Consider the following 12,110-nt stretch of genomic DNA (forward strand, 5'->3'; position numbering starts at 1 on the left):
TTCTGTGCACACCTCCATCTGTGCCCCTCTCCGTGACGTTCCTTCATTGTGGACGTCGTAGGCGGTACAGTTGTTTTTTGTATACCCAAAATATGCCGTGGCAAAGTATTGAATCAGTGTGGCAGTGAAAGGGTTAACCAGCAATAGGTTTTTCTCTTAGGTTGTGGCTTGTAGCTTTTTCTTACACGAAAAGATATTATTTTTGTCGTATAACACGGCACGGTGTGTGATATGAATAAGTTATAAGAAAAATGCGTTCATTTTGATTGTCTTGTCAAGCATCATGAGACAATAATTTAATTTTGGATGTAACGCGTCTTCCGATTGGCTGACGTTGTTTTGTTTATCAGCTCATAGACATAATTTTGTCATGTGACCTTGACGTCATCAACGTTTTTTCATGATTTACTCCGGTTTAAAATGGAATTAAGAATTAAATTAAAAGAAATGACTGTAAAATTTTTTTCTGTCTATTCGAAATAACATAAAAAAAATGTGGTGCACACTTTAAAATAACCCGCTTCGCGGGTTATTCAGTGTGCACCACATTTTTGATGTTATTTCTTCATAGACAGAAAAAATATTTTATGCAAAATATTTAAAGTCAATAAACTTGAAAAACAGAAAAACGAGGGAAGAAATTCTAAAATTAATTTATATTGTCTACATGCGAACCTGAACCAGTCATAATTCATGACTTGAAAATATTATATTTTTATTTTCATTTTCATTTCATGAAATACACATTGTAATTGGCATACATGAAATATCTTTTAAAATTCGTTGATTGATAAAAATTGCTGTTTGCTCAACGGTCAGTGGCAAGCATTTCATGCAATATTAAGGACGACTGAGATCTAATGAACAATAAATATGTTGCTCGGTAAGTCGATCCTACAAAGTAAAAGATCTGAGATAAACGGTTAAAAATTGAAATTGCAACTGGGAAAGGATAATATGTTGGATAGGAAGAGAAATCGTTGGGTCACCTACTAGTTTAACATGCTAGGGGGGGTGCTAGGATGAAAAATTTTGTCCTGCATTTTTTTTTAGTTGTAATCTCTGTCCTGCCTTTTTATTTTTCACTCTATTCGGTCCTGCCTTTTTTTTTAAGTTTATCCTGACTTTTTTTTACCTAAATTGTCATCCTGACTTTTTTTTTTGCAAGTGTCTCATCCTGCCTTTTTTTCACTCAAAACTCCTGTCCTGCCTTTTTTTCAAATTTCATCCTAGACCCCCCCATAAAAATCAAATGGTAGCTCCCTAAAGCGTGTACTGTGAATATTAATATTTCGCATAACTATAGGTTTCATAACGAGCGAGAATGGGATATCGCTTTATATCAACTCGAGTTATAAAATTTCAATATAATAATAAACGAGCCTTCTTCGAGTTTATTATTACTATTTAAATTAAAAAACGAAAGTTGATATCAAGGAATATCTAATTTTCACAAGTTGTTAAACATATCATTTCTCTTATAGTCAACACTCTCAATGTGTAAATTAAAAATTCCGCGAAATGTTGATCTAGTCTTTTGCACATTCCTGTATGACGTCATATGTCCTTTTCCGGTGTCAAACTTTAATATCAGACATTTTAAGACTTTTTTTACGCTTCAGAATGTAATAAAATTTGACAAAAAGAAGATAGATTTTCAGGTGAAATGTTTAAGTGTTTTGTATATTATTGAAGAAATCACATATGTCCGTTGCCATGGACGAAATATACATCGTCTCAACCTTTGAAGGTATCAATGACCTAACGAATAGCCAATTTAAATGTCGTAATATCGTCTTGTGATACTGGATAAGCCAATCAAATTAACGCAGATTTTCTGTATCACTTTTTCGTATCACACTCCGTGTAGTGTGATACGAGAATTATATATGCATGCAAGAAATGGATAACAGGCCACCATCATAAGCGAATCAAGTATACCAGTTACTTTTTTCTGATATGATTAATTAGAAATGCGATTATTAATTAAGATATTCTGATAAAAAGATAACTTTTAACAAATTTCTCGAAAGTATGCGACATTTTGCATGAAAATGACGAACTACGTAATTACTAAACACGTTAGATAAGTTGGTATTATAGTACTCACAAGCTTATGATCCTGTATCATTTGTTGACATCCGTTTTTTAAAAGTATACAAATAATGCATTTAATTCAGTTTGCTTCATTCCCGCCAAAATCGTCCTTTTGGCGCCGTCTTTTGACGTTGTCATTGCCCCTCTGTATTGTGACGTTACCATGGACCTTTGACGTTCTACACAATCAACAAGTTTCGTGTGTAGAAGCCATAAATGTCCCTTTGGCAGCAAGAGGGTTAAACACGTATATACTTGACGTAACGCATAAAATACTGTATCATTGTGCACGGAATAGAAGGATATTCAACTTTGATATAAGTTTTGAAAAAAAAAAGGATTTATACACATTGTTCTAGATTGTAAGTACAATCTATGTGACACTGTTACTGGCTACAACGTTTGCCATACACCTTATCGCTATTCCCGCTTGACCCGAGAATCTGTCCCGCTCGAACTTTTGACGTCATACAACAATCACTTTTCCATTGTGGCGTCAGATGTTTTCTATTGTGACGTCAAAATTTTACGGGAACTTGTGTGAAGTCCAGTAATGGCGGACAAATAGCGATAAGGTGTATTATTTCATCGACTAGCAAAGTTTATTCCGCTAAACACACCCCGTATAACGCCGATACAAATGAATCCGGACGTTGACGCGCTTGAATACACCTTATCGCTATTTGTCCGCCATTACTGGACATCACAAAAGTTCCCGTAAAATTTTGACGTCATAATAGAAAATATCTGTACCACGGAGTTCAGACAGGTAACGTCAAAGTACCCAAAATAGCACCGAGTAACCCAAATTGCAGCTACTCAAAAAAAAAATAGCTGTGGAAATCTTACAAGTTTTCTTTGAGACTAAACAATTTGTATTTTTATGAATTGACATTATATAGTACGTTTTTCAACATAGATAAATATATATATAAATATACACAAAACGTTCACAGTATATATCAACGAGGGTGGTAAAGGGGGGGTGCTTGCACGGAAAAAACGTTGAACGTGAAATAATTTCTGTCATGAACGTTGCACGAAAAATAAAGACTTTGATGTGAACCTTTTGTGACTGAGTCACTGTCTTCTTGTATATATAGACTCTCTGTTTTACTTGTTATTTCCGATTTAGTATACACATTTATGATATGAATGGTTTACGGCTTTTAAAAAAGTATTTCTTGACGATCCCTGCCAAGTGTTTGAATTTTATTTGAAAAATACCGAGCACGCAAAATAAGCATTTGAAAATCACGATGCACGTAAAATCAAATAAGCAGAACACGTTGAACGAGGCACCTGTCTTGCACGACTGAACGTCAAATAAAAAAGTAAAAACACGTTGAACGTGAAATAAAAAACGGCAATCACGTTGCACGAAAATAATCCTTTACCACCCTCATCAACAGATGAAGTATTCCCTGGAAAAATAAAATCTACGGAAACGTCGCCATGCGACGTTCACAAAAAGTCATCTTTTAAAAATGAGCAAATAAAATATGTTACGAGCATCTATTTCTTAAAAAAATGAATACTAAGCATGGACCAATGTCAAATTGTTCTAAATATTTGAAGAAATAAAACAAAACATCTGTTATTCGATTTGTAAGGAAGTGAATTTAAGCATGAATGCAATTTGGATACTCCTCATTACAGAATCATGGATCGTTTGGAGGTCGGTTCAAATCAATTTTTCTATGATTCAATATTGATTCAAAATTAAATTGGTGTAATTATATAGTAGATAAGGATACGTCTACAAAATAAACACAAAATGGAAACTTTTGTCTGGATCATAAAAAAAAGTAGGTGATAAAACTGTCAAAATAGGCGCAATTTGGGTACCATCACGTTAAGAATTTTCAATTTTAAGGAAATTCAATATTTATTCTTCGGATATTTTGCGTCAATATATTCTTTGCTGTATTACTAATCTTTTACTGCATTTTATTTTCTATCTTTATAGCCTTATAGGCAAATATAAAAAACGCACGGCCTATCCACTGATAAAAGCATGCTCACTTTTTTTAATAGTTACAAATTTCAAGTTTCCCGTGCCTCATATCTTTTAAAACACACATTTTTGATAATGTTATAGGCAAGACTTATCAAGCTTATAAAGACTGTAGGTATTTGTGTTATCTAGAAATAAACAAAATGCATGATTTTACATGTCTATTTTTAAATTGTGAACGCTTCGTTATCTGTGCACTTTTTTATACTGTACGATTCGTTGCGAAAACATTGTATTTGTCATATGAATTTTGCATGTATCATATGTGGATAACAATATACATGTTAAAAAAATGATTTACAGTGGAGTCCCCGGTGTCCGCGCGGCCGGTGATATCGTGCATTAGCTGATTTCCTAATATCAACACAGTAACACAAATAAAATCGTTCTAGTTATTGTTTTAACCTTCCGAAGGGATAAAAAAGAATAAAACTGATAAGTTCAAGAGTTAATTAATAACTGCAATCCCGGGATTTACAATATTTGGCCAATTTCCATAAAAAAATTTCATCATCTTATAAAATTTGTTTTATTTCAGAAAAATTTATATCAGACGGAAATTATTTTTGCTATGCATCCTTGGCGTTGTGTTTGGTTCAAATTCAGCTATATTTCGTAGTGTCAAATCTTTCCTGTATTCGAAATAAGCTATTGTTGGAAAGCATGCGCGAAATCACTGGCAATGGAGGAACCATCAGAACAGGGGTTTCCCTAATTTTGGACACACATTACACAAAATCTTGAGGGTGAAACCATACAAACAGAAGACTTTATGAAATAAAAGTATTTTATGAATGTGATCACACACTATTATTCAATTATTGATTTTATCAGTTGAATGAAGTGAAGTCATAAGTCTTATGTACGCGGATACACCGGACTGCACCGTACCTCTATTCACGCCTGGTAAACCATCAAATCTCAACCAAATGGTTAAGCGAGAAAAAAGTTTACTGGCACTTCCTGTTGAGCTTTTCTGGTTATAAAATATCAAAAATAAAGATAGTCAATTTTATTGTTAATCTGTGAATCTTTTTTAAAATAGGAGAATGTCATGCCATAGATAACTAAATCAGAGCTTGTCTCGTTTATTACTCGGACCAATATAATTTTAGATTCACTTGTTGTCGAGTATAGAGTTGCGAGTTACAGAAGTCGATTTGCGAGTTACGAAAGTCAAAATGCGAGTAACGAAAGTCGAGTTGCGAGTTACGAAAATCGAGTTGCGAGAACTTTACAAAATTAGATTTGCGTAAAAATGGGGAAAACTATTTTAATTTGTTGGTGTACCTCTTTAACATTTTTGAATAATGATAGCTTATTGTATACAGTATTATTGATTCTTTTTGTTGTTTGGACTTCATCTGAGTCTCATGTAAAAAAAAAATGAATGGATTGCTAAAGCCCCGGCCACACCTTGCCTGATAGCGCAAACGGACGCCGAACTGATAACTTTTTTTCAATCCGTTCATGTCCGTTGGACGTCCGTTCTTATCCGTTAGACGTCTGTCCATATCCGTTTTATGTCCGTTCAGCGTCCGTTTTATCCGTCGACGTCCGTTCTGTTCGGTGGAAAATTTTGAGCATGTTCAAAACTTTGAACGGACGTCCAACGGATGAAGTGTCCATTGAACGTCCGGTAGACGTCCGTTTGTTACAGTACTCGTCAGTTCCGTTTCCGTTTACGTACCGAATGTAAAACGGATAAATGCCAATTGAAAATTTTGCGTCAGAAATGCCAATTATTGCAGATTTCTTATGGAGGGATGCCTTCTCGTGGGTTTTCAGTGGCATAAGATTCTGTATTTGGCTCGACTTCTGAATCATGGTGAGGCGGCGTTATTGACATTTTTCTCAGACATTTTTTTTCTCTTCCTTTTCCAACCCCACCCTTTGACGACATTTTGAAGAATGTACTAAAAATCCAGTTACACGGAAACTTTTTAACTATTTTAAGGTCAATTTTATGTGATTTACATGTATTATTATTGCCGCCTTTAATTTTCCGTTATCTTGTTTGTCCGTTTTATCCGGTTCGCTCCCGTTAGGTGTCCGTTTTATGCAGTACTCGTCCGTTGGGTGTACGTTCGACATCCGTTCTGTCCGGTACGTTTCCGTTTCTCGTACGTTGCATATCCTGTGTGTGTCCGTTAGGCATTCGTTACGTGTCCGTTTTATTTGGACTCCTAACGAATAAAAGTTTTGTCAACGAAAAACTTTTTTTTCATCCGTTCGGCGTCTGTTCGAGCTGTCCGGTAAGGTGTGACCACAGCTTTACATAATCACTACGCAAAGTATGGTTATTTTCTGAAGAAACAGATAGTCTTTTGAAGTACAGCGGATGGCTTGTAGTTTAATTATTATTAAATTTCATAGCTAGCACCGTCATATTAAACGTACAGGGAGATAGCAACTAAACTACAGTATATATATGTAAAAGACCCCTTCTGCAGATTTCGATAAGAGTGGGCTCTTTGGTGCAGCTGCAGAGGCAATATTTGTTAGGGACCCCAAAATTTATTCTTTGGCAGTGATACTCAAAATAGTGGACGTTTATGTTCTATATGTCTACATTGGCTAGAGGTGAAGGGGGAATGTTGAGCGCTCATAAAACCTGTTTAAACCCACCGCATTTTTGCGTCTGTCCCAAGTCAGGAACTTCTAGCCTTTGTTGGTCTTGTATATTTTTTTTATTTTGTTCATCTATATGTTTCAGAGCAAATATAACTCTTTAAACTTTTTTTTACACGAAATTCATTGTGCAGTAGGTTGGAAATTGATTAAATAAAGTTTGAACTGTCTGTATAAAAGGCCATAACATTCCTTAAAACTGTTCCTTTATTTTTTGTAACAGCGGTATAGCTTATTGTAGAATAACGTCTTTCCATATTAAAAAAAAATCCATATTATCAATGCTACTAAAGGAAGAGACCGATTTCATTGAGCCGCATGTTCTCTGAAACCATACAAAGTCAGAAATATTTGTGAAATGACGTATAAATGTAGTGTTTTGTACTTCTTAAATTTGTCTTTCAAACAATCTTTATTCCACAGAAAACGCCAATTTTTGAGAAAATATCCAAATTCGGAGACCGTTATCGATCAGTGTCTTAGGCGCACTTCCAGAATTTGAAACTAATGACGGACTCAGATTTGGAAAAACCATGATAATTTTTTGGATTTCGTTAACGATGTCACAAAAAATTAAAAAAAAATTCCGACCTACCGACCATATTTTTCAAAATGATTTTTACACATAAAAATTAGGGGCGGGTCCGGACGTCGGGTGCCTGTGTCCTGAGCAAACGCATACAAATTTTGTGACATCTGCATGCACTCCACCCAATTTCAGTCACTGCATCCATATTCAAACAACTGTCCAAAAAAGGAATGGGTGTTGAACGTGTCGAAGTGATCTCGATCATGGCAGCTTTGGCCAACGCTTACAGTTTGTCACATGCACAATGCCAATGGCATGGCAGCCTTGGCCAACGTTTACAATTTGTCACATGCACAATGCCCATGGCATACACCACAATCATATTATACATGTCATAAATTCAAAATATTTGTCATCAAAATTAGGCTGAAATGTCCTTACCCCCACATAAATTTGAGACTGAATCTGTTGTAAATTAGTGGTGCACCCTCCTCAAACATAGGATGAAATGTCGATACCTATTAATACGTACCCCACATAAAATTGGGACTTAAGTTGTCGTATTACGTCCCACACACAAATTTGCAACTGAAGCATTGATACTGAAACCATATAAAATTAGTGGTGCACCCTCCTCAAACACGGGGAGAAATATTGTGACCATAAATTACCCCCTCCTATATAAATTGCGGACTGAAATACACGTAAACCTTAGATCAGACACTCGATGGCTGAAATGTCATGACCTAAAATTACTTCCCTCATATAAATGTGTGTGCTATGTGATGATATATGCCTCTGAGCAGACGATCGCAGGCTGAAATGTTGTTACCTAAATTGCCTCCCCTATATAAACTTGCATACTGAATTTTCTAGACATTTTACCTCTGAGCCGACAGTCTGGAGTATCGGTGGCGTAGCTAGGGATAAAATAATGTGGATACTTTTCATTACAAGAAAAAAGTGTGTGTTGGGGGGGGGGGGGGGGGGGGGGGGGGTAAATTTTAGTTACTTTCTACTGGATACATGTGGATGCCAAGCATACTACAGTATAACAAATATTATATACAGTGAAACCCGCATAAACCGAACACCTTTGGGACTGAAGATTTTGTTTAGTTTAGACATGTTTCACTGTAATAATAATTAGTTACTGTATGTTATATACAAAAATGTACTTTAAAATTTCATGTCGGGTTCTCTTTGTTTCAACATTGCCCAATTGTACCGCGATTTCGCGGGCATCTTCTAGTGATCTATGCCAGAAAGTTACCATAATGCCATAGAAAGACATCTATAGCATGCTTAGTTTTGCGTTAGTATTCAGATATACATAATTGAACAACTCGATTATTAACTATTTGGTATATATATATATATATAAATATGTGCACTCTCCGCTTGGTGTTGAATCACAACAATGTCGCTCTCATGAAAGAAATTTAAGCGTGCGTGACTTTGCAACATATAGACTCTTATAAATAAGTATCACATAACTCTTTCAAATCCTGTAATCAAAATACGGGGACCCTTCCTCATGCAGTGCATAACTATTACGTTCGGGTACATGTGTGCTTTGTTTATTAAATGCGGAGTACACTTGAAAATTCTGTTTCAAAAATCAGACGACACGACCGTTTATATATATACGACCGTTATATACAATATATGTACATTGTCGGAAAATATAAAATTTATTTGTATGAGCTTTAGAAACAAGACGAAAAGCGAGACTCGCCGAGCTTTGCTCCTGTTTCGCAGCGAATACAAATAAATTTTATATTTTCCGACAATATACATATATTGTTTTTATCCTGAAATTAACACCCAACACTTGAAACTTTAGTTGTTAGAATCTAAATCATTGTCTCTAATTTTTCAAAGAAATCGACATAGTTTAAACGCGGACCGCGAAGAGGACCCCGACATGAACTGGTACGCAAAAAGAAATATCCACATTACCGCTTGCTCAACATAGAAGAGGGGTAACAGGAGACTTTATGTGTACAAGTACAAATAAAGCAAAAATTTATATGTGTACCTGTTATTTGTACAATAGTTGGCTGATTGCAGGATAAAATATATTCTCTAATTCTTCGTCAATTTATCCCTTTCTGCACCCATTGTATAAACAAAATTTAATCAACGTGTGGTTCGTTTGATCTCAGTTCTTCATTGGTTAAAATCCGATTATGACGTCGAATTTTTTTGTTTTCCTCTGAATTTCCTATTGTGACGGCATGAAAAAAGGCGACCATGCCTGATGACGTCACATAGAAAGAACACATCTTTTTGCAGATCATTCGAAAAGAAGGAATAAATATGCCTGCGTATTGTTTGAAAATCATTAGAGAAACAGATTCCACCACCAAATCTCGTGTAATACGATATTTATTCACCCTCGACAGTTAAATTTTAACACTCAGCGCTAGACTTTCCATCTCGTTTTCTAGACTTTAAAAGTCACTGCTCTTAAGTATCTGTATTAGACCAACAGGGCTCGATCATACAAAACCAATGTCAAAACTAGAAATAAGTTTAAATGACAACCACTCTATATATATATCCGAATGACAATAAGCTAGTTGAAAGTTTTATTCAACAGAAGCTCTAAACATTGGTCCAGAATACCACAACCGATACCAGACAATCTCAACCTGACATAATTTATGACAAATTCAGCTTAATAAAATCATATTCGTAATTAAAACATTGTTGTGACGTCATTCTATTGTTGTACCCGTTCTTTAATTTATTTCAGTGATTTGACTATCAATTACCTGTATGAAACCATTATGTTACCTTTAACTGTCCAATAATTTTAAGAATAACCCTCCTCCTTCTTAAAGATATTGGACAGCTGAAGGTAGCATAATTGATTCTTCCAGGTAAATGATAGTCCAATCACTGAAAAAAAATCAATCAATTCCCCCAATTTTTTTTCATCATGTGAAAAAAATACAACGAAAGAACAAATGACAATTACACAAACACATTTTTTGAAGTCACCTATTTGCTTTTGACAGCATATACGTTTTTATTTGAAAGTGTATATATTTTATGTTGTGAGACGGTCCCTGTACGCATTGCTTGTGAAGTATTACAACGTGCTATTGTCCATTGTGACTGAGACTATATATATGTGTTATAGTAGTCTTAGATTGTGACAATACACATTGGAATAATATACTGACATTTAATTATGTCCCAGAATAAACTGATTATTTCTGAACGTTTAACATGTCATATTTGTAATTCCACCATAGCCTGAGCAAATGTCGGAATACAAGAAGAAAATGAACAAAACGATATTACTGTTAAAAATATTTATCTTAGGTCGGAAAACAGAAAGATTATTAAACAAAACGGTATTGTGTCTAAAATAGTTATTTTCATTAATAGATACTTACAGACCAAGGGAACATTCATTAAAATTATTAAAGTTTAACATGAAACTAAATTTATCATTGATAGAATATAATTAATGTTATATTATCATCCCGCTTGTTTTAACAGTGAATACATTTATAAAAATCATATGCAACATATGAGTACCAATTATCAGGAATGAACACAAATAAATTAGTATCTGATGTTTAAACAATTCTCCTAAACTTTGTTCTATATTTGGCCTTTTTTAATGTTTTGTAGTCGTAACGCGCGTCTGGCGTACAAAACTTTAATCCTGACCAAGTGGCCATGATGAGTTTATTGACTTTTACCGAATATAAATTGGTTCTTTTGAGTGCATGTTCGGGTATTCACAAGACTTATGAAAACAAGATATTTTTTAAAACTAAGTCTTCCTGTCGAATTTTTGAATTGATTTAAGTTACTTCAGGAAATCCTTAAAATTTGAAAAGTTTTATCGGACCAAAAAATTGTCAGTATATAAGAGGCCCTAATAAAGCTAGTGTGTTATTCTCAAGAACAAAATACGAAATATTCTTATAATTTGTGTCACAGAGTTACACTTCGCATGGAAATTGGACTTTCAATTTCTCTATACAACCTCTTCCATGAGTACAGACAGCTTCAATGAGTATAAGATTAATTTAAAGCATCCAGGAAACAAAATATGAAGATATGAAGAATAAGATAAAAGCATCCAGATTATGAAGCAAACTGAGTGCTGAACTTTATATCTAGATCGGTCTGTGCAATTTGCTTCAGACATCCGGTTCGCAGAAATTGAGAATTGCAATAGGATTAGGTCTTTGTACATAAAACACGGAGAAAAATTGATGTACACTCCCAAGTAATAAATTAAATAGTCAAGCCTTAACAGATAATTTCAAATGGTAGCTGTATACAATTTTCTATTTCTCCGGCTTCCTCCACCAATAAACACTGGCCGCCACGAAATAGCTCAAAAGCGGTGCTTAAAAGTGGCGTTAAAACACTATGTAAAGGAGCTGATCGTTAAAAGATTTTTTATAATTGTAACATAGAAATTGTTTCATTCACAGATCATGCATCTAAATGTGATGATTTGATTCATTACAAGAAAAGTTCCACAAGCTACGAAAATAAAAAAAAAAAAACAGTAAAAAAGTCAGTAATGCATTTTTTTTCTTCCACCTTCCTGAAGTGTTGGCTGGAGAAGAATGCAATATGTTTATTATATCAAAAACAAGTTTTAATTCAGAAGAAAAAGTGTCTGTTAAATCATTTATTTTTGTCTCGCCTGTAACTTTCACTGTTAAAAATATTTTACATATATTTTGTGTTTTGCATTAAAAATAATTTGATAAAGATTCAGTAAAAATATTCCCTTAGTTTGGGCCTAGCAATCAAACCCCGCCCACTTTCTAAAAAGCACGGACTTCTTAAAAA

Source organism: Mytilus californianus, unplaced genomic scaffold (genome assembly GCF_021869535.1).
Source record: "Mytilus californianus isolate M0D057914Y unplaced genomic scaffold, xbMytCali1.0.p SCAF_14, whole genome shotgun sequence".
NCBI lineage: Eukaryota > Metazoa > Mollusca > Bivalvia > Mytilida > Mytilidae > Mytilus > Mytilus californianus.